Source organism: Uranotaenia lowii, chromosome 1 (genome assembly GCF_029784155.1).
Source record: "Uranotaenia lowii strain MFRU-FL chromosome 1, ASM2978415v1, whole genome shotgun sequence".
In the NCBI taxonomy this organism is placed as follows: Eukaryota; Metazoa; Arthropoda; class Insecta; order Diptera; family Culicidae; genus Uranotaenia; species Uranotaenia lowii.
The window spans coordinates 196,400,409-196,419,437 of record NC_073691.1 but is presented as its reverse complement, the minus strand read 5'-3'; the positions used below and the strand labels follow the sequence as shown (position 1 = coordinate 196,419,437).

Genomic DNA, 19,029 nt, shown 5'->3' with positions numbered 1-19,029 from the left:
GGATTTTTAAAATAAATGTTGGACAGTTTTAGTAACTAGTAAAAGTTATCAGCACTAGTAACTATGAAATAGTAAAATTTACAATTTTTCGGGAAAAACGCCAAATGAAAGGGCTTTTTGCGAGGATTATTAAATTCAATGTTAGAGAGTTCTAGTTACTAGTTAAAGTTACCAGCACTAGTAACTATGGAATAGTAAAAATTTCAAATTTTCGGGAAAAGCGCCAAATGAAAGGGCTTGTTGCGAGAATTATTAAAATCAATGTTAGAGAGTGCTAGTTACTAGTAAAAGTTACCAGCACTAGTAACTATGCCAAAAGGAAGGGCTTGTTGTGAGGATTTTGAAAATCAATATTAGAGAGTTTTAGGTTTTAGTAACTAGTTAATGTTACCAGTACTAGTAACTATGAAATAGTAAAATTTACAAATTTTTTAACGCATTTTCTTTGATTTTATTAATCCTTGCAACAAGCCCTTTCATTTGGCGTTTTTTCCCGAAAATTTGTAAATTTTACTATTTTCATAGTTACTAGAGCTGGTAACTTTTACTAGTAACTAGAACTCACTAACATTGATTTTAATAATCCTCGCAAAAAGACCTTTCATTTGGCGTTTTTCCCGAAAATTTGTAAATTTTACTATTTTCATAGTTACTAGTGCTGGTAACTTTTACTAGTAACTAGAACTCTCTAATATTGATTTTCCTCGCAAAAAGCCCTTTCATTTGGCGTTTTCCCGAAAAATTGTAAATTTCACTATTTCATAGTTACTAGTGCTGGTAACTTTAACTAGTAACTAGAACTCTCTAACATTGATTTTAATAATCCTCGCAAAAAGCCCTTTCATTTGGCGTTTTTCCCGAAAATTGTAAATTTTACTATTTCATAGTTACTAGTGCTGGTAACTTTTACCAGTTACAAGAAGTCTTTAACATTCATTTTATTAATCCCAACAAGCCCTTCCACAATTCCTGGTGCATAAAAAAAGCCGTTGGCTCACACAGCACCACAATAGCAAAGTCAATACACATCATTTGGCTCAAGTGTTACAATTTTGCTGAGCCAGCAAGCTCAACAAATTTCGGCTCCTTGAGCTAACAAACTCAAAGCAAAATGCAAAACCTTTGGCTCCTAGAGCCAGAAGAGGTCTGAGCTTAATTTGAGCATTTATTGGTGGGCTAGAATTGGCTCCAGCTTTCTTCGCTCTCGAGCTTCAAGAGCTTTGATGCTCAGCCGCTTGAGCAAGAGCATTTCAATCCCTGCTATAGACCCTTTCCACGTGTTGATTTGTTTTCTCTTTTATGCAAATACGGGAAGATCTGCGTCAGAAAAAGGGATAATTAATAACTTAAATGAAGCGTTACTGAGGCATTATCACAGAAAGGTCGATCATAGAAATTAATAAAATTCGGTATCGATTTTTGAATACGGCGTATACGCAAACTGTAAACTTGATACCCATTTCAAAAATCAATATCGAATTGATTTGTTGTGTTTTTCCTTAGTGATACCATTGAAACAATTAAATGATTTCAATTCAATAAAACATGCATTCAGTTATACTTACCTGGCATAGGGGTTACCGTGATCAGAAAGGCGGTTCCCCCAGGGTGAGGCCCTCCCATTGCAACATGCATTCAGTTTTCTAAATATTCCTGAGTTCTGAGTTCAAAGTTTTCGCGCCGAGAAGTTATCGTTACTAACAGAGTACGGTAAAATTATAAACAATTATAATTTAACTGAATATTTTATGGATGCAGGGGATCCCCTGACTTCTACCCGTTTCCACTTTTTCCACTAAGGGCACCATACTTAGATCGACCCTTTCATTGTGGTGCGCTCGTAACGCTTCATATAAGTCATTGATTATCCCCTTTTGATGACAGATTTATCGTGTGCTGCATCTCACTTGCGCAAATAGGAAAAATCTATCTGCATCGTAGTTGCGTGCTCAAATATTAATCGGAATATTAATAACCAAAACAAACTCCGTGGAGGTAATTTTTCCAGTTCCGAAGATAATTTTCAAGAGTTTTCTTTTACATTATCGTATATCGTGTAGTTACAAATGTTCCGTACTTTGAATTGACCACTGGATATGTCGGTGGTGATTTTCTGCAGTGTTCGGGATGGTATATGCTGGCTGATACGTATAATTCTTCATGGATTCGTTCCTGATGATGGATTATTTAGACAAAGGCGATGAAATTTTGAAATAGCCCGAAAAGTGTCACTAACAGAATATTTCCAACACAGCCTGACGCCTCTGGGATCCATCAACAGATGCAATGGAAGGTTGGTGGTAAAATTGTTTCAAATTTGTTTATCTTTACATTTTCTTACCAAATTTATTTCCTTTTTTTAATTCTTTAATTTTTAACGGCTCATACCGAAGGCATTAAGGATTCAAAGTCTTTTTTTTTAAATCAAATATATCACATATATCAAACATCCGTACCCTAGGCTGTAATGGGTCACGGCGACGGCGTGCATTACTGTGTTTATGAAAGTTGACGGTTTGGAAACGGACTCTAAACTAACATAAACCTGAAAGGGCGGTTGCACGTAGCCTTATTCGATATGAGATCATAGAAAGTAAATTAAAAGGTGCTTCAATATCGTATACTTTTTCTTTGATGATCCATGTTGATAAGGTGAATGGGAGTTGAAACACTTGCCCTCCCTTCCGTTGGACAACAACAGCATTGCGCAGTGGAAATATCACAATTAGCAATTTATATGTTGATATTTCCACTCTTCCACCATGCGCAAGTTAGATTAGAATAGACAGTATTATAAATGAATGATAACTGCCAAAATTAGAAAGGCAATTTTATTGTACAAGAATTAGTGGATGAAGATGTTAACGATTGGTTAACACATGGTTAGGTATTCAATGTTCAATGTGCTACTAGGCAAGGTAAAGTAACAGTATTCTTCTCCCCAATGCTCTGGTAAGTGTGCATTTGCGGTTTATGAATTTCGAAGGCTTATTCTTAAATCAAGCATTTTACAAGAACTAGAGGCTAATTGGATCAAGATGCTGTTTAGACAGTTTCCTGTCAAGAATATTTCCTTTTCGTTTCAATACTTTTTGATAGATTTGTCAGTTTTTTGGTTTGGTGTGAAATTGAAATAATAAAGTAAAAGATAGATGATAGTCCAGGAAAATAATATTGGAGATTTATAAATAGGAGTGTAATTTATTTCATCAGAAACAGATTGAGGAAAGTTGCTTTGAGAAGTTGTTAAGCGTTCGAAATTTTAGAAGAATAGCATTGTCATTAGCAGTATGGTCCGATTATCAATTCAATCATGCTATTTATTTTATTGTTTGTATAACGTAAAATTAATACCAAAGTTGGAGTGATAGACAATTAAAAATTCTGTTTTATGGTATCCAAGTTGTTAATATAATTACAGAGCAGCCGCGTATTCAATTTGAATTCCTAAGGAATCACATATTGGGAAACATCTTTAATTACCCAATCCATCTGAATCTAGTTCTTTCTCGTTTTGATACTTCTTTTGTAGTTCGATATAAAGCTCGATTAGGTTTGAAATTCAAATAAAGATGTAAAAGATAAAAGGTATGATTTTGATAAACAAGAACCTTCTCGTCCAGGAAAATAATATCGGGGTTTTGAAAATTGACATTCATTTTAACCAAACCAAAGATCAAGAAAGGTTGTTTTGAAAAGTTGTTCAAAATCAGCAATGAGGTTTTAGAAGAACAGAATCGTCATTTGCATTATGGTTTATATCCTGTTGTTTTGATAAGTCAATGATAGTACAAAAGATATTGATCATGCAATTCATAATTTCATCTATATTTTATTTTTTAATTTTCCAAAAAATTTGGTACAATAAATATTTGTGTTTAGCGAAATTCTATAAGTGCAGCATTGATAGATAGCTTCTTTTCTAGATGTTTTGTGTTGAATACGAGAAATATGTTTTATTAGTCAATCTATATTAATCTCGAGTAAAAACGATCATAAATTCAAAGTTATTGAATCGAGTAAGGTTAGGTGACAGGTAGGGATAACTCAACTACGGTAAGATAGTGAACCCTTCTGACAATGATATCGAGACGTCAGCATATTCTGCCCATATTTGATAAGCGGTCTAATATGCCATTTTTTCAAAATGGAGAAAATTGTGCCATTTGATAGCTTATACTCTATATAATATCCCTACTTCATTCATTTTTCAAAAAATCCATTGGTAGAGGCATACAACCCTAAAGAAAATTTGTCTAATGTGCAATATATTTGATAAATTGTCTAATGTGCATTATGTGTTGAATCATCCTTCGCAGCAACCGGTGTCTTTGTATGGAAAGTTTTTCTAATCCCTTCTTGTTGTGATCTTGTGGCTTGGTGGTTATGGGCGTGAGCAATCGCAGCAATATTTGAAAACGTATGCACATCAGGCAAATTCAGAGCTATTTGTCAACTTTATTTCACGTTATATTTGATAAAGTGGCTACTGAGATTGAAATTAATTTTTTTCATAAATTCTTTGTCTAAATTTGTGATTCAATTCAACCGCCTATGTCCTACACCTACAATGATTGTAATGCACATTAATCTACTTTATTTTGAGTATCAGGATGCAGAAAAATTGTAAAAACATTGATTTTGCGTTTTTCTCGCATTGGTTTTCATGGCACATTAGACCGTTTATCAAATATGGGCAGATATGATAACTTTTGCTACCATACGGTTACTGCTCGGTTGAATTGGAGGTTGGGTTAACTCGAAGCTCATGTAGGGCCCAATTGTCCCAGTCCGTCGAGCACTATCTTAACGCTTCCCTAAACTGGTGCTTCAGAACCCTCGGGCTCTGTTGCCGCTATCCTACACTAAGCTATTCTACTCTCATGTAAATTTTCCTCTTCTGTCCCCCGATCTGTTTTTCCTTTCCGGGTCAGCCAGGTAGCTCATAAACCCATACAAAAAAAAAAATATATATATATCACATATATCAAACATATATTGAATCATTTTTAGAAGTTCCTTAGATAGAGCTTCTTATATACCGAACTACAATCATGATAATTGTTATTTAATAAGTAACTTTATTTATCCTTATCGCATTATTCTAATTGTAATTAAAACTCACAATAACAATAATGCGATAAGAAGAAATTTAGTTACATATTGAATAACAATTATTTTGATAATAGTTCGGCATATAATCTATTTGGTTGTGAGAAAACTTTATAAAAACTACTTTTTTACTTACCTCTACTGACTGATAGGGTGTTTTTCCACTTAGCAGGTTCCTCCAGGAATGGCTCCTCTAACTTAACGGAGCAGCTGCCAGAAGTTGTCGATAATCTGATGGGTTCATACCGTTCATACGGAACACTAGTAATCAAATTGGCAGAGCCAGCAGCACAGATATTCTATAAAGTTTCGAAGCATTAGGAACTGACATCAAATTAAAAAAAATGTTTTTACTTACTTTTGGTAATGACGAATTTCCGCAGGACCACCGTTTCCTGTCACCGTTCCGGCTCTGTGTTGTTAAAATGATGACTTGATATGACAGTTTCACTTAATCTTCAATTTTTATCTTCATATTCTCTCTCGATATTCTTTTGACAAACTTTTATCACGGAGCGCGGCCGGTATCACCAAATAATTGAAAGTCTTTTCAACTGCACCATTGCGCTTGCAGACGCGCAGACATAACCACAAATGGCTGTTCAATCAAGAAAATATGTCCGAAAAAGTTAATTAAACATAATTTTACATCATTCAACACATATTTTTAGGTGAGACCTAATCTATAGTCACTTGCATGCAATAATAGATGTTGAAAGATGTAAAATTAGAGCATATTCAATAATAGATCGAATATAATTATGGCTCCAAGCGTTTATGTCACGAGTAATTTTCGTAATTTTTTGGTGTGTACGAAATTCTAATTGAAATTTTTTTTTAACATTTTTTCATCAAATGACATTATGCACGGTTGATAAATTTTCCCTTCATAATTAATATAATTGAAACGCTCTCGACCATCAATGGGCTTTCCGGGGATAATTTTTCTTTTTCCACGGCCGAGAAGGCCGAGGGATGTTTCCAGAATTATTTCTAGTTTTTTTGTCTGCTTCTGCTCTCGCTCAGCGTGGGAATTTTTTTAATCTGTCACTTCACGTTCAAGGTTTCTCTGTCGACAGGGAGGGAAAAATAAGCCGATTTGAGATCCGTTAGCAGTATTAAGCGTAGGGTAGTGGAATTGTTTTGTTTTAAGTGAATCGTCATATTTCATAAATTTAATATCATTTCATCAGCCCTGAGGAGATATTCGCCAAAATTTAATTGTAATTGAATGTATTAGCTTAACCAAAACAATAAATGTCTGGAAGCTCGTTTTTTAACCTTATGATTAGGTTTTTGTGATTTTGGGAGAAAAAATGCTTAACGTGAGATTCAAACCTCAAAATTCATGGTGACAAAAAAATATTCCGGCCTTATTTTTGGATAGCTTGCTGCTAAACAAAAAAAATGATTGAAGTGTTTAATGCTAAACCAAAATTTAGTGAGTGTGATAGAAATGCTTCTAAATATTTTTTTCTCATCCATTTTTTACAGTTGTTATTTCTTCTTTCTATCTTTTTTGGTCTATAATTTTCTTTAAGAAAAATCATATAGTTGAAATAGAACACGAGAAACAACTCGTTTAAAAAAACCCAAAAACCACAAATTTAAGAAAAATCAACTGACACTTTTACAACGATATCTCTAAAAAAATTGATTTAAGAATTTTATATTAAATATTTATGTTAATTTATTGAGCAATATTGCTGAAAACTGCTAAGTATTTTGATATGTGATTGAACAAAAAACCCCACGTTAAAAATTTGCTAATTTTTTCAAACAGGGAAAAATAAATAAAATGAAATAATCGATGTCTGTATTTCAGAAGTGAAAATTATTTGCGGTATCGGTAAAAAATTAGCAATTTCTATCTTTATGTTGATGTTAAAATCTTCGTTATAATTCAAAGTTTTGAAAAGAAAGTGCACACATTTCTCGGATGAACTTAAAGCTTTTTTTTTTTCAAATCATGCCAAAAATTAGAGCATAATGAAAAAAAACAATCAATTACAAAAGTTAAATCAGCAACATCGACATAGCCACACTCAGATTTCAATTTCCTTGTCAGTAAGAAGAAATGTATGAATAATATAAATTGACCAAATAGACAAAAAAGACAAAAAAGACAAAAAAGACAAAAAAGACAAAAAAGACAAAAAAGACAAAAAAGACAAAAAAAAACAAAAAAGACAAAAAAGACAAAATAGACAAAAAAGACAAAAAAGACAAAAAAGACAAAAAAGACAAAAAAGACAAAAAAGACAAAAAAGACAAAAAAGACAAAAAAGACAAAAAAGACAAAAAAGACAAAAAAGACAAAAAAGACAAAAAAGACAAAAAAGACAAAAAAGACAAAAAAGACAAAAAAGACAAAAAAGACAAAAAAGACAAAAAAGACAAAAAAGACAAAAAAGACAAAAAAGACAAAAAAGACAAAAAAGACAAAAAAGACAAAAAAGACAAAAAAGACAAAAAAGACAAAAAAGACAAAAAAGACAAAAAAGACAAAAAAGACAAAAAAGACAAAAAAGACAAAAAAGACAAAAAAGACAAAAAAGACAAAAAAGACAAAAAAGACAAAAAAGACAAAAAAGACAAAAAAGACAAAAAAGACAAAAAAGACAAAAAAGACAAAAAAGACAAAAAAGACAAAAAAGACAAAAAAGACAAAAAAGACAAAAAAGACAAAAAAGACAAAAAAGACAAAAAAGACAAAAAAGACAAAAAAGACAAAAAAGACAAAAAAGACAAAAAAGACAAAAAAGACAAAAAAGACAAAAAAGACAAAAAAGACAAAAAAGACAAAAAAGACAAAAAAGACAAAAAAGACAAAAAAGACAAAAAAGACAAAAAAGACAAAAAAGACAAAAAAGACAAAAAAGACAAAAAAGACAAAAAAGACAAAAAAGACAAAAAAGACAAAAAAGACAAAAAAGACAAAAAAGACAAAAAAGACAAAAAAGACAAAAAAGACAAAAAAGACAAAAAAGACAAAAAAGACAAAAAAGACAAAAAAGACAAAAAAGACAAAAAAGACAAAAAAGACAAAAAAGACAAAAAAGACAAAAAAGACAAAAAAGACAAAAAAGACAAAAAAGACAAAAAAGACAAAAAAGACAAAAAAGACAAAAAAGACAAAAAAGACAAAAAAGACAAAAAAGACAAAAAAGACAAAAAAGACAAAAAAGACAAAAAAGACAAAAAAGACAAAAAAGACAAAAAAGACAAAAAAGACAAAAAAGACAAAAAAGACAAAAAAGACAAAAAAGACAAAAAAGACAAAAAAGACAAAAAAGACAAAAAAGACAAAAAAGACAAAAAAGACAAAAAAGACAAAAAAGACAAAAAAGACAAAAAAGACAAAAAAGACAAAAAAGACAAAAAAGACAAAAAAGACAAAAAAGACAAAAAAGACAAAAAAGACAAAAAAGACAAAAAAGACAAAAAAGACAAAAAAGACAAAAAAGACAAAAAAGACAAAAAAGACAAAAAAGACAAAAAAGACAAAAAAGACAAAAAAGACAAAAAAGACAAAAAAGACAAAAAAGACAAAAAAGACAAAAAAGACAAAAAAGACAAAAAAGACAAAAAAGACAAAAAAGACAAAAAAGACAAAAAAGACAAAAAAGACAAAAAAGACAAAAAAGACAAAAAAGACAAAAAAGACAAAAAAGACAAAAAAGACAAAAAAGACAAAAAAGACAAAAAAGACAAAAAAGACAAAAAAGACAAAAAAGACAAAAAAGACAAAAAAGACAAAAAAGACAAAAAAGACAAAAAAGACAAAAAAGACAAAAAAGACAAAAAAGACAAAAAAGACAAAAAAGACAAAAAAGACAAAAAAGACAAAAAAGACAAAAAAGACAAAAAAGACAAAAAAGACAAAAAAGACAAAAAAGACAAAAAAGACAAAAAAGACAAAAAAGACAAAAAAGACAAAAAAGACAAAAAAGACAAAAAAGACAAAAAAGACAAAAAAGACAAAAAAGACAAAAAAGACAAAAAAGACAAAAAAGACAAAAAAGACAAAAAAGACAAAAAAGACAAAAAAGACAAAAAAGACAAAAAAGACAAAAAAGACAAAAAAGACAAAAAAGACAAAAAAGACAAAAAAGACAAAAAAGACAAAAAAGACAAAAAAGACAAAAAAGACAAAAAAGACAAAAAAGACAAAAAAGACAAAAAAGACAAAAAAGACAAAAAAGACAAAAAAGACAAAAAAGACAAAAAAGACAAAAAAGACAAAAAAGACAAAAAAGACAAAAAAGACAAAAAAGACAAAAAAGACAAAAAAGACAAAAAAGACAAAAAAGACAAAAAAGACAAAAAAGACAAAAAAGACAAAAAAGACAAAAAAGACAAAAAAGACAAAAAAGACAAAAAAGACAAAAAAGACAAAAAAGACAAAAAAGACAAAAAAGACAAAAAAGACAAAAAAGACAAAAAAGACAAAAAAGACAAAAAAGACAAAAAAGACAAAAAAGACAAAAAAGACAAAAAAGACAAAAAAGACAAAAAAGACAAAAAAGACAAAAAAGACAAAAAAGACAAAAAAGACAAAAAAGACAAAAAAGACAAAAAAGACAAAAAAGACAAAAAAGACAAAAAAGACAAAAAAGACAAAAAAGACAAAAAAGACAAAAAAGACAAAAAAGACAAAAAAGACAAAAAAGACAAAAAAGACAAAAAAGACAAAAAAGACAAAAAAGACAAAAAAGACAAAAAAGACAAAAAAGACAAAAAAGACAAAAAAGACAAAAAAGACAAAAAAGACAAAAAAGACAAAAAAGACAAAAAAGACAAAAAAGACAAAAAAGACAAAAAAGACAAAAAAGACAAAAAAGACAAAAAAGACAAAAAAGACAAAAAAGACAAAAAAGACAAAAAAGACAAAAAAGACAAAAAAGACAAAAAAGACAAAAAAGACAAAAAAGACAAAAAAGACAAAAAAGACAAAAAAGACAAAAAAGACAAAAAAGACAAAAAAGACAAAAAAGACAAAAAAGACAAAAAAGACAAAAAAGACAAAAAAGACAAAAAAGACAAAAAAGACAAAAAAGACAAAAAAGACAAAAAAGACAAAAAAGACAAAAAAGACAAAAAAGACAAAAAAGACAAAAAAGACAAAAAAGACAAAAAAGACAAAAAAGACAAAAAAGACAAAAAAGACAAAAAAGACAAAAAAGACAAAAAAGACAAAAAAGACAAAAAAGACAAAAAAGACAAAAAAGACAAAAAAGACAAAAAAGACAAAAAAGACAAAAAAGACAAAAAAGACAAAAAAGACAAAAAAGACAAAAAAGACAAAAAAGACAAAAAAGACAAAAAAGACAAAAAAGACAAAAAAGACAAAAAAGACAAAAAAGACAAAAAAGACAAAAAAGACAAAAAAGACAAAAAAGACAAAAAAGACAAAAAAGACAAAAAAGACAAAAAAGACAAAAAAGACAAAAAAGACAAAAAAGACAAAAAAGACAAAAAAGACAAAAAAGACAAAAAAGACAAAAAAGACAAAAAAGACAAAAAAGACAAAAAAGACAAAAAAGACAAAAAAGACAAAAAAGACAAAAAAGACAAAAAAGACAAAAAAGACAAAAAAGACAAAAAAGACAAAAAAGACAAAAAAGACAAAAAAGACAAAAAAGACAAAAAAGACAAAAAAGACAAAAAAGACAAAAAAGACAAAAAAGACAAAAAAGACAAAAAAGACAAAAAAGACAAAAAAGACAAAAAAGACAAAAAAGACAAAAAAGACAAAAAAGACAAAAAAGACAAAAAAGACAAAAAAGACAAAAAAGACAAAAAAGACAAAAAAGACAAAAAAGACAAAAAAGACAAAAAAGACAAAAAAGACAAAAAAGACAAAAAAGACAAAAAAGACAAAAAAGACAAAAAAGACAAAAAAGACAAAAAAGACAAAAAAGACAAAAAAGACAAAAAAGACAAAAAAGACAAAAAAGACAAAAAAGACAAAAAAGACAAAAAAGACAAAAAAGACAAAAAAGACAAAAAAGACAAAAAAGACAAAAAAGACAAAAAAGACAAAAAAGACAAAAAAGACAAAAAAGACAAAAAAGACAAAAAAGACAAAAAAGACAAAAAAGACAAAAAAGACAAAAAAGACAAAAAAGACAAAAAAGACAAAAAAGACAAAAAAGACAAAAAAGACAAAAAAGACAAAAAAGACAAAAAAGACAAAAAAGACAAAAAAGACAAAAAAGACAAAAAAGACAAAAAAGACAAAAAAGACAAAAAAGACAAAAAAGACAAAAAAGACAAAAAAGACAAAAAAGACAAAAAAGACAAAAAAGACAAAAAAGACAAAAAAGACAAAAAAGACAAAAAAGACAAAAAAGACAAAAAAGACAAAAAAGACAAAAAAGACAAAAAAGACAAAAAAGACAAAAAAGACAAAAAAGACAAAAAAGACAAAAAAGACAAAAAAGACAAAAAAGACAAAAAAGACAAAAAAGACAAAAAAGACAAAAAAGACAAAAAAGACAAAAAAGACAAAAAAGACAAAAAAGACAAAAAAGACAAAAAAGACAAAAAAGACAAAAAAGACAAAAAAGACAAAAAAGACAAAAAAGACAAAAAAGACAAAAAAGACAAAAAAGACAAAAAAGACAAAAAAGACAAAAAAGACAAAAAAGACAAAAAAGACAAAAAAGACAAAAAAGACAAAAAAGACAAAAAAGACAAAAAAGACAAAAAAGACAAAAAAGACAAAAAAGACAAAAAAGACAAAAAAGACAAAAAAGACAAAAAAGACAAAAAAGACAAAAAAGACAAAAAAGACAAAAAAGACAAAAAAGACAAAAAAGACAAAAAAGACAAAAAAGACAAAAAAGACAAAAAAGACAAAAAAGACAAAAAAGACAAAAAAGACAAAAAAGACAAAAAAGACAAAAAAGACAAAAAAGACAAAAAAGACAAAAAAGACAAAAAAGACAAAAAAGACAAAAAAGACAAAAAAGACAAAAAAGACAAAAAAGACAAAAAAGACAAAAAAGACAAAAAAGACAAAAAAGACAAAAAAGACAAAAAAGACAAAAAAGACAAAAAAGACAAAAAAGACAAAAAAGACAAAAAAGACAAAAAAGACAAAAAAGACAAAAAAGACAAAAAAGACAAAAAAGACAAAAAAGACAAAAAAGACAAAAAAGACAAAAAAGACAAAAAAGACAAAAAAGACAAAAAAGACAAAAAAGACAAAAAAGACAAAAAAGACAAAAAAGACAAAAAAGACAAAAAAGACAAAAAAGACAAAAAAGACAAAAAAGACAAAAAAGACAAAAAAGACAAAAAAGACAAAAAAGACAAAAAAGACAAAAAAGACAAAAAAGACAAAAAAGACAAAAAAGACAAAAAAGACAAAAAAGACAAAAAAGACAAAAAAGACAAAAAAGACAAAAAAGACAAAAAAGACAAAAAAGACAAAAAAGACAAAAAAGACAAAAAAGACAAAAAAGACAAAAAAGACAAAAAAGACAAAAAAGACAAAAAAGACAAAAAAGACAAAAAAGACAAAAAAGACAAAAAAGACAAAAAAGACAAAAAAGACAAAAAAGACAAAAAAGACAAAAAAGACAAAAAAGACAAAAAAGACAAAAAAGACAAAAAAGACAAAAAAGACAAAAAAGACAAAAAAGACAAAAAAGACAAAAAAGACAAAAAAGACAAAAAAGACAAAAAAGACAAAAAAGACAAAAAAGACAAAAAAGACAAAAAAGACAAAAAAGACAAAAAAGACAAAAAAGACAAAAAAGACAAAAAAGACAAAAAAGACAAAAAAGACAAAAAAGACAAAAAAGACAAAAAAGACAAAAAAGACAAAAAAGACAAAAAAGACAAAAAAGACAAAAAAGACAAAAAAGACAAAAAAGACAAAAAAGACAAAAAAGACAAAAAAGACAAAAAAGACAAAAAAGACAAAAAAGACAAAAAAGACAAAAAGACAAAAAAGACAAAAAAGACAAAAAAGACAAAAAAGACAAAAAAGACAAAAAAGACAAAAAAGACAAAAAAGACAAAAAAGACAAAAAAGACAAAAAAGACAAAAAAGACAAAAAAGACAAAAAAGACAAAAAAGACAAAAAAGACAAAAAAGACAAAAAAGACAAAAAAGACAAAAAAGACAAAAAAGACAAAAAAGACAAAAAAGACAAAAAAGACAAAAAAGACAAAAAAGACAAAAAAAAAACAAAAATGGTTAATCCGGAAAAACTCTATTCCAGAAAAAAACACTGCACACGACAAAAAACAACGACAAACAATGAAGCAAAAAATCACGAAATAATTCCGGAAATGCGACTTGTAACGACACACAAAAAAAAACAATAAAAAAAAAACAAAATGAGAAAACCCGCTGACAAAAATCGAAAAAATTATTTAAAAGAATTGATTATAAATTAAAAAATATCGAAAAAAAATTCGAATATAACTAAGGATTAAAAATCGAAAAAAATACTACTGGAACTATCACGAAATACTTCAAACGGATAATAACGACAATAAAAAACTATGGAAAAACACATTGAATCTACGAAAGAATACAAAATACTATAAAAAAAGAAAAAATGCCGTTTTTACTACAGAAAATGACAAAAATGGCAAAATATGACAAAACATGACATAAAATAGCAAATTATGGCAAATTATGAAAAGTGTACAAAAAATTTTAAAAAAAAATACAATAACGACATAGAAGATAAAACCAACAACAAACAACTACAAAAATCAACAACAAAAAAAAATGACCAAAAACCCCAGAAAAATCTACGAAAGGAAAAACAATAAACGATTAAAAATGACAAAATTTACGAATAAAAAGGAAAAAATGAAGACAAAAAATATCATAATTCGACAAATATCAAAATAAATCAAGAAACGACAGAAAAAAAACACAAAAAACTGCTGAAACGATTTCGAATGACAAAAAAACTACATGAAAACCAGTGAAAATGACAAAAAAATGACGAAAAAATGGCAAAAATCTTCAAAAAAAGATACAAAAAACGACGAAAAAACAACAAAAAATTACCAAAAATCCACAAAAAATGACATACAATGACGAAAAAATTACAAAAGAAAAACGGTTAAAAAGGCCTAAATGACAAAAAAAAACGCCCAAAACGGGGAAAAAAAAAAATAAAAAAAAATTTCAAAAAAAAAATACACAAAAAACGAATCAAAAAGGCTTAAAAACAACAAAAAACTACAAAAACACCACAAAAAACGACGGAAAAAAACTAAAACGACTAAGTTTTGGCATTTATACAAAAAAAACGGCCATAAAACGAAAAATCACGACAAAAACGACAAAAATCAACAAAAATATATTAATATTAAAAAAAACGAAAAATATAACGACAAACAAAATTTAAAAAAAACCTAAAAATCGACAAAAAGTGAATTCAAACCGCTGCACACATTTCACTCAAAAACCTGGCCAAAATTCAAAATTTAAATTTCATTGCTTACTTTTATGTCAATGTTTATTTGATTCTGGAATAAATTTAGCACCATGTACCGGTCATTTTTTTGACATCTGATTTATTTTTAAGCTGTAGTAGCTGTCTTAACTTTAGTATTTTTATGAGATAGAATTTTTCTACAAATCGTTGAATCAGCGCGACCAAGTCAAATTTATGATAAAAACATTCTTTAGTGACTAAAAATGAACACTTGAAATGGAGAACTTCAATGGAAGAAGGTTTAACAGTTTTAAGTATAAAAGTTAAAAATCGATTATTAAAGAGACAGTAAACAGTGCTTTGAAAATTATTTTATTTATTTTTTGTTTTAAACGTTGATTTTTTTACAAACTAATGTTTTTGTTTATTTTCCCAGCAAGTCCCGGTAAAATGTTTGATACCATTTGAAAATTAATAACTTCAAAAAAGAAAAAAATCGCGCAAACTTGCGCAATTTCGATATTTTTTAGTTTGAAGTTTAAAAATATTGATAGTTTTTTCCCCCTAAAAAGTCACCTAGGGCTTCGTTAATTCTTAATTAAAGCCCAGTGAAACTCCTGTTCTTTTTTGAAAATTTTCAATTGCTATTTCACTTTTAAAAACAAATAAAAAAATCTAGGTTTATAACTTTTTGAACTTTGATTATCTATCTTGTCATATAAATGTTAGAAATTTTTTAAAGAAATTACGAAAAATTACGAACATGGTTAAAAATATATTAAATGATTCAAAATACGTTTGATGAGTCAAAATAAACGCTTTTATTGACTACAAACCTAAAAATTATTTTTGGCCAACTTTTTCTTCTACGTACTCCTGTGTGCGCTGAAACGATTACAAATGACATCAAACGGAATATTGACTGCAAAAAATGCCATAAAATGGCAAAAACGACGGAAAAGACACAAATGCTTATTGATTTTTGTTTTCAAAATATTCGATAAGCATTCCGATAAGCAAATTTAAACAAATGTTTTTTTTCGCGGTACTCAAGCGAGATACAACTGCTTATTTAACTGTTTTGCTCGATATATGATCGCCACAGAAATGCAAACAATGTTTTACCAAAAACTCTTTGTCTTTTTTGCTGATAGTGCTCAATGTTTTTTGTTTTTCTAAAACATTTTTCTCAGCGTAATTTGACCAAAAAACATATGTCTCCAAATGATGCTTTATTTATTAAGGTCTTTTTAGGTAATTTGACAGAGAATTTGTGTTTAAGTTAATCTTCAAAGCTTTATTTGAAGGTCATAGAGAGGTTTATGTATAACAGAATATTTTTATTTGATTAAAGTGAACGAGTATCTTCAAGAATTTATTTCGTTTAAAGGATTATTCAAAGGTTTTCGTTCAGTCAACTTGAAATTCGTCATATGAATGTGGTGTTTGCGATTAAATTAAAAAAATCGAGCAATAGAAGTACAAATTTTTACATGTTTTGATGCCGTCAAAAATATACTCAGTATGATGGATTGGCGTTATGAAATCACCTACAATATTTATATTGCTTAAATTATCCTATACCAACATTGTTGGTGTTAAAATATTTCACGGACAGGAACCAATATTTTTTGAACAAATATTTTTATAATTCAGTTACCAGTCTAGGCTAAAATGCATCAAAATGCAAATCAAAGATTCGCTTTTAAATCTTGTTTCCTTATGCTGGAACATGATTGTTTTGCATTACGTGTTTGTTAATTTCAAGATTTCATCCATCCAGTCATTAATTTTTATGTTTTCAGCTAATAGATTTTTTGTAGTATTTTTTACCCCTTAATATATGCAGCACCCTTTTGCTTTTTCTTCAAAACCATTTTTGACTGAAAAAAGTTAAAATTTATTTTGAATTAAACCAAAAACTTCTACAATTGTTGCTTTTTGCCTTTTTGCATCACACATATATCAAAAACTAAAAATTTTCAAACGATTTCAGCAGATTTTTGATTTAAAACAAAGTTTGCTGCAATTTACCCCTTTTTCTAAGTAGGATGAGAATCACATGTTTTTGTGAATTTTAAAATAACTAGTTCTACCAATAATTTTTCTGACTACGTAAATTTGATGTTTCATCAACCTTAAAAGTTTTGATGCACAAGCGATTTGATTATCTGTGAACATTAAGTTTTTAGAAGCCATTGAAGTTGAAAAGTGTTGCATGAAGCCTCGGTTGACGGTATCAATATAAGGGAAAAATTTCGAACTCTCATGAAGATTTATCTCCAAATCACCTCCACACTTTGCTCAATGGCCATCAACATCGACTTAAAGATCGTTTTCGGCCAAAATGACAAGTTCTTTGCTTGCCGGGACCATTTCCGGATTGTTTTTTCTCTGTATTCGGCCATCATACACTCCCCCAATCATTGCCGGCCAATAATCGATAAACGGTCCCCGGGGCACAATTACCCCGACATCCTCACGTGTGTGTCATATAGTTTTGTGTATCGACAACATCTCATGACCGGAAATACCGTCATTCCGGAAGCTCTGATTTCCCCAGATGACAACAAGAACAACTGGTCTCATCCAAAGAAAAAAAAAAGACGCTTCCCCTGATCTTCTGGAACATAACATAACACTTCGCCGAAACTTGGCCGCCCCCCCAAATTTTGTTGTCATTGGTCACCTGTGCGCTGCTCAACTCTCGGAATTCATGGAACGGAACCACCGAAACGGCCTATTTCGTCCTGGCAGATGATACCTAGAACGGGCAAAATCGAGCGGGCACAGCGCTTCGAATTACCGTAATCACATTTAGTCGCCGTCGTTTTGACAGGATTCCAACGTTTTTTTCCCTCTATCTCTCTGCTTTCGTATGATGACACAAAACGACGGCGGCGTCTCTGTTAGTCGTATGACGAAATGGTGGCCGCCGACCTCCAGTTTGAATTCCCCGGGCAGCGATAAAAAGAGCAATACAGGATGATACGAATTGAGAATTTGGTGTTTTTTTCTGGGTCCTCTACCTCACCAATGGTAGGTATGCGAGGAACAAAATAACGGAAACTGTAAAACTTGTATCGTGCACCAGAATGTTTACGTTCTTTTTGGAGAACTAAACGAAAACAACTTTTAAGGATCTCTAAACTAAGGACTTTTGAAAATCGAATCTTCAAATTGGCTCGAAAACCCGTCCTTATTTTGCAATAGTCGCATGTGATAACTATTAAATTTTACATTTTCTCCCTACTCCTTCATTCTCAAAGGTTCAAGTTTTGATTTGAAAACACCCCCTAAAAAGGATCAGCACCAAATTAAAGAAAAAAAAAATACGAAAAAGGATTAAGCTAGCATAAGCCAAAGGATAAACAGCCCCAACTCAGCCTCAATCATTCTATTCCAGCCGCAATCCTCGCCGTCTGCTAGTAAACTTACTGCACAAATACATGTACACACAAATTTTACGGCCGTTTGGAGACACTGGTTTTAATCAGGAATGTCTTTTTTTTGCTTTTGGCATTTAGCTGCCCGCCAGGGTTGTCCTTTTGATGAATTTACTAGCTGAACTGGTAAATTTGTTCTTTCATAATGTGAAAAATAAAATTTCAGAGCAAAAGTTAAAGGTTAAGGTTAAGATTAAGGATAACGTCAACAAAAATCAAGAAAAAAAAGCTTTTTTCATCCATTTATTCTATTCTTAAAAAACCTTTCTTGATTATATTTATAAAACTTTCTCAAACATTTCGTTTTGGATGCATGAATTAAAAAATAACAACCCAATTTAATTTTTTTCAGCAGATTTGTCAAAAAAAGATAATAAATCTGAGCAAAATCCAAGCCTTTAGCAAGGTAAAGGTAAAGGTAAAGGTAAAGGTAAAGGTAAAGGTAAAGGTAAAGGTAAAGGTAAAGGTAAAGGTAAAGGTAAAGGTAAAGGTAAAGGTAAAGATAAAGGTAAAGGTAAAGGTAAAGGTAAAGGTAAAGGTAAAGGTAAAGGTAAAGGTAAAGGTAAAGGTAAAGGTAAAGGTAAAGGTAAAGGTAAAGGTAAAGGTAAAGGTAAAGGTAAAGGTAAAGGTAAAGGTAAAGGTAAAGGTAAAGGTAAAGGTAAAGGTAAAGGTAAAGGTAAAGGTAAAGGTAAAGGTAAAGGTAAAGGTAAAGGTAAAGGTAAAGGTAAAGGTAAAGGTAAAGGTAAAGGTAAAGGTAAAGGTAAAGGTAAAGGTAAAGGTAAAGGTAAAGGTAAAGGTAAAGGTAAAGGTAAAGGTAAAGGTAAAGGTAAAGGTAAAGGTAAAGGTAAAGGTAAAGGTAAAGGTAAAGGTAAAGGTAAAGGTAAAGGTAAAGGTAAAGGTAAAGGTAAAGGTAAAGGTAAAGGTAAAGGTAAAGGTAAAGGTAAAGGTAAAGGTAAAGGTAAAGGTAAAGGTAAAGGTAAAGGTAAAGGTAAAGGTAAAGGTAAAGGTAAAGGTAAAGGTAAAGGTAAAGGTAAAGGTAAAGGTAAAGGTAAAGG

The 19,029-nt window shown here is 29.2% G+C and overlaps 1 protein-coding gene across 1 annotated transcript in view; it reads left to right on the top strand.

The window, feature by feature from the left end:
* LOC129742447 (uncharacterized) overlaps positions 1 to 19,029 on the top strand; it is a 584,572-nt gene that overhangs the window by 106,683 nt on the left and 458,860 nt on the right. The gene's annotated exons all lie outside the window — the stretch shown is intronic.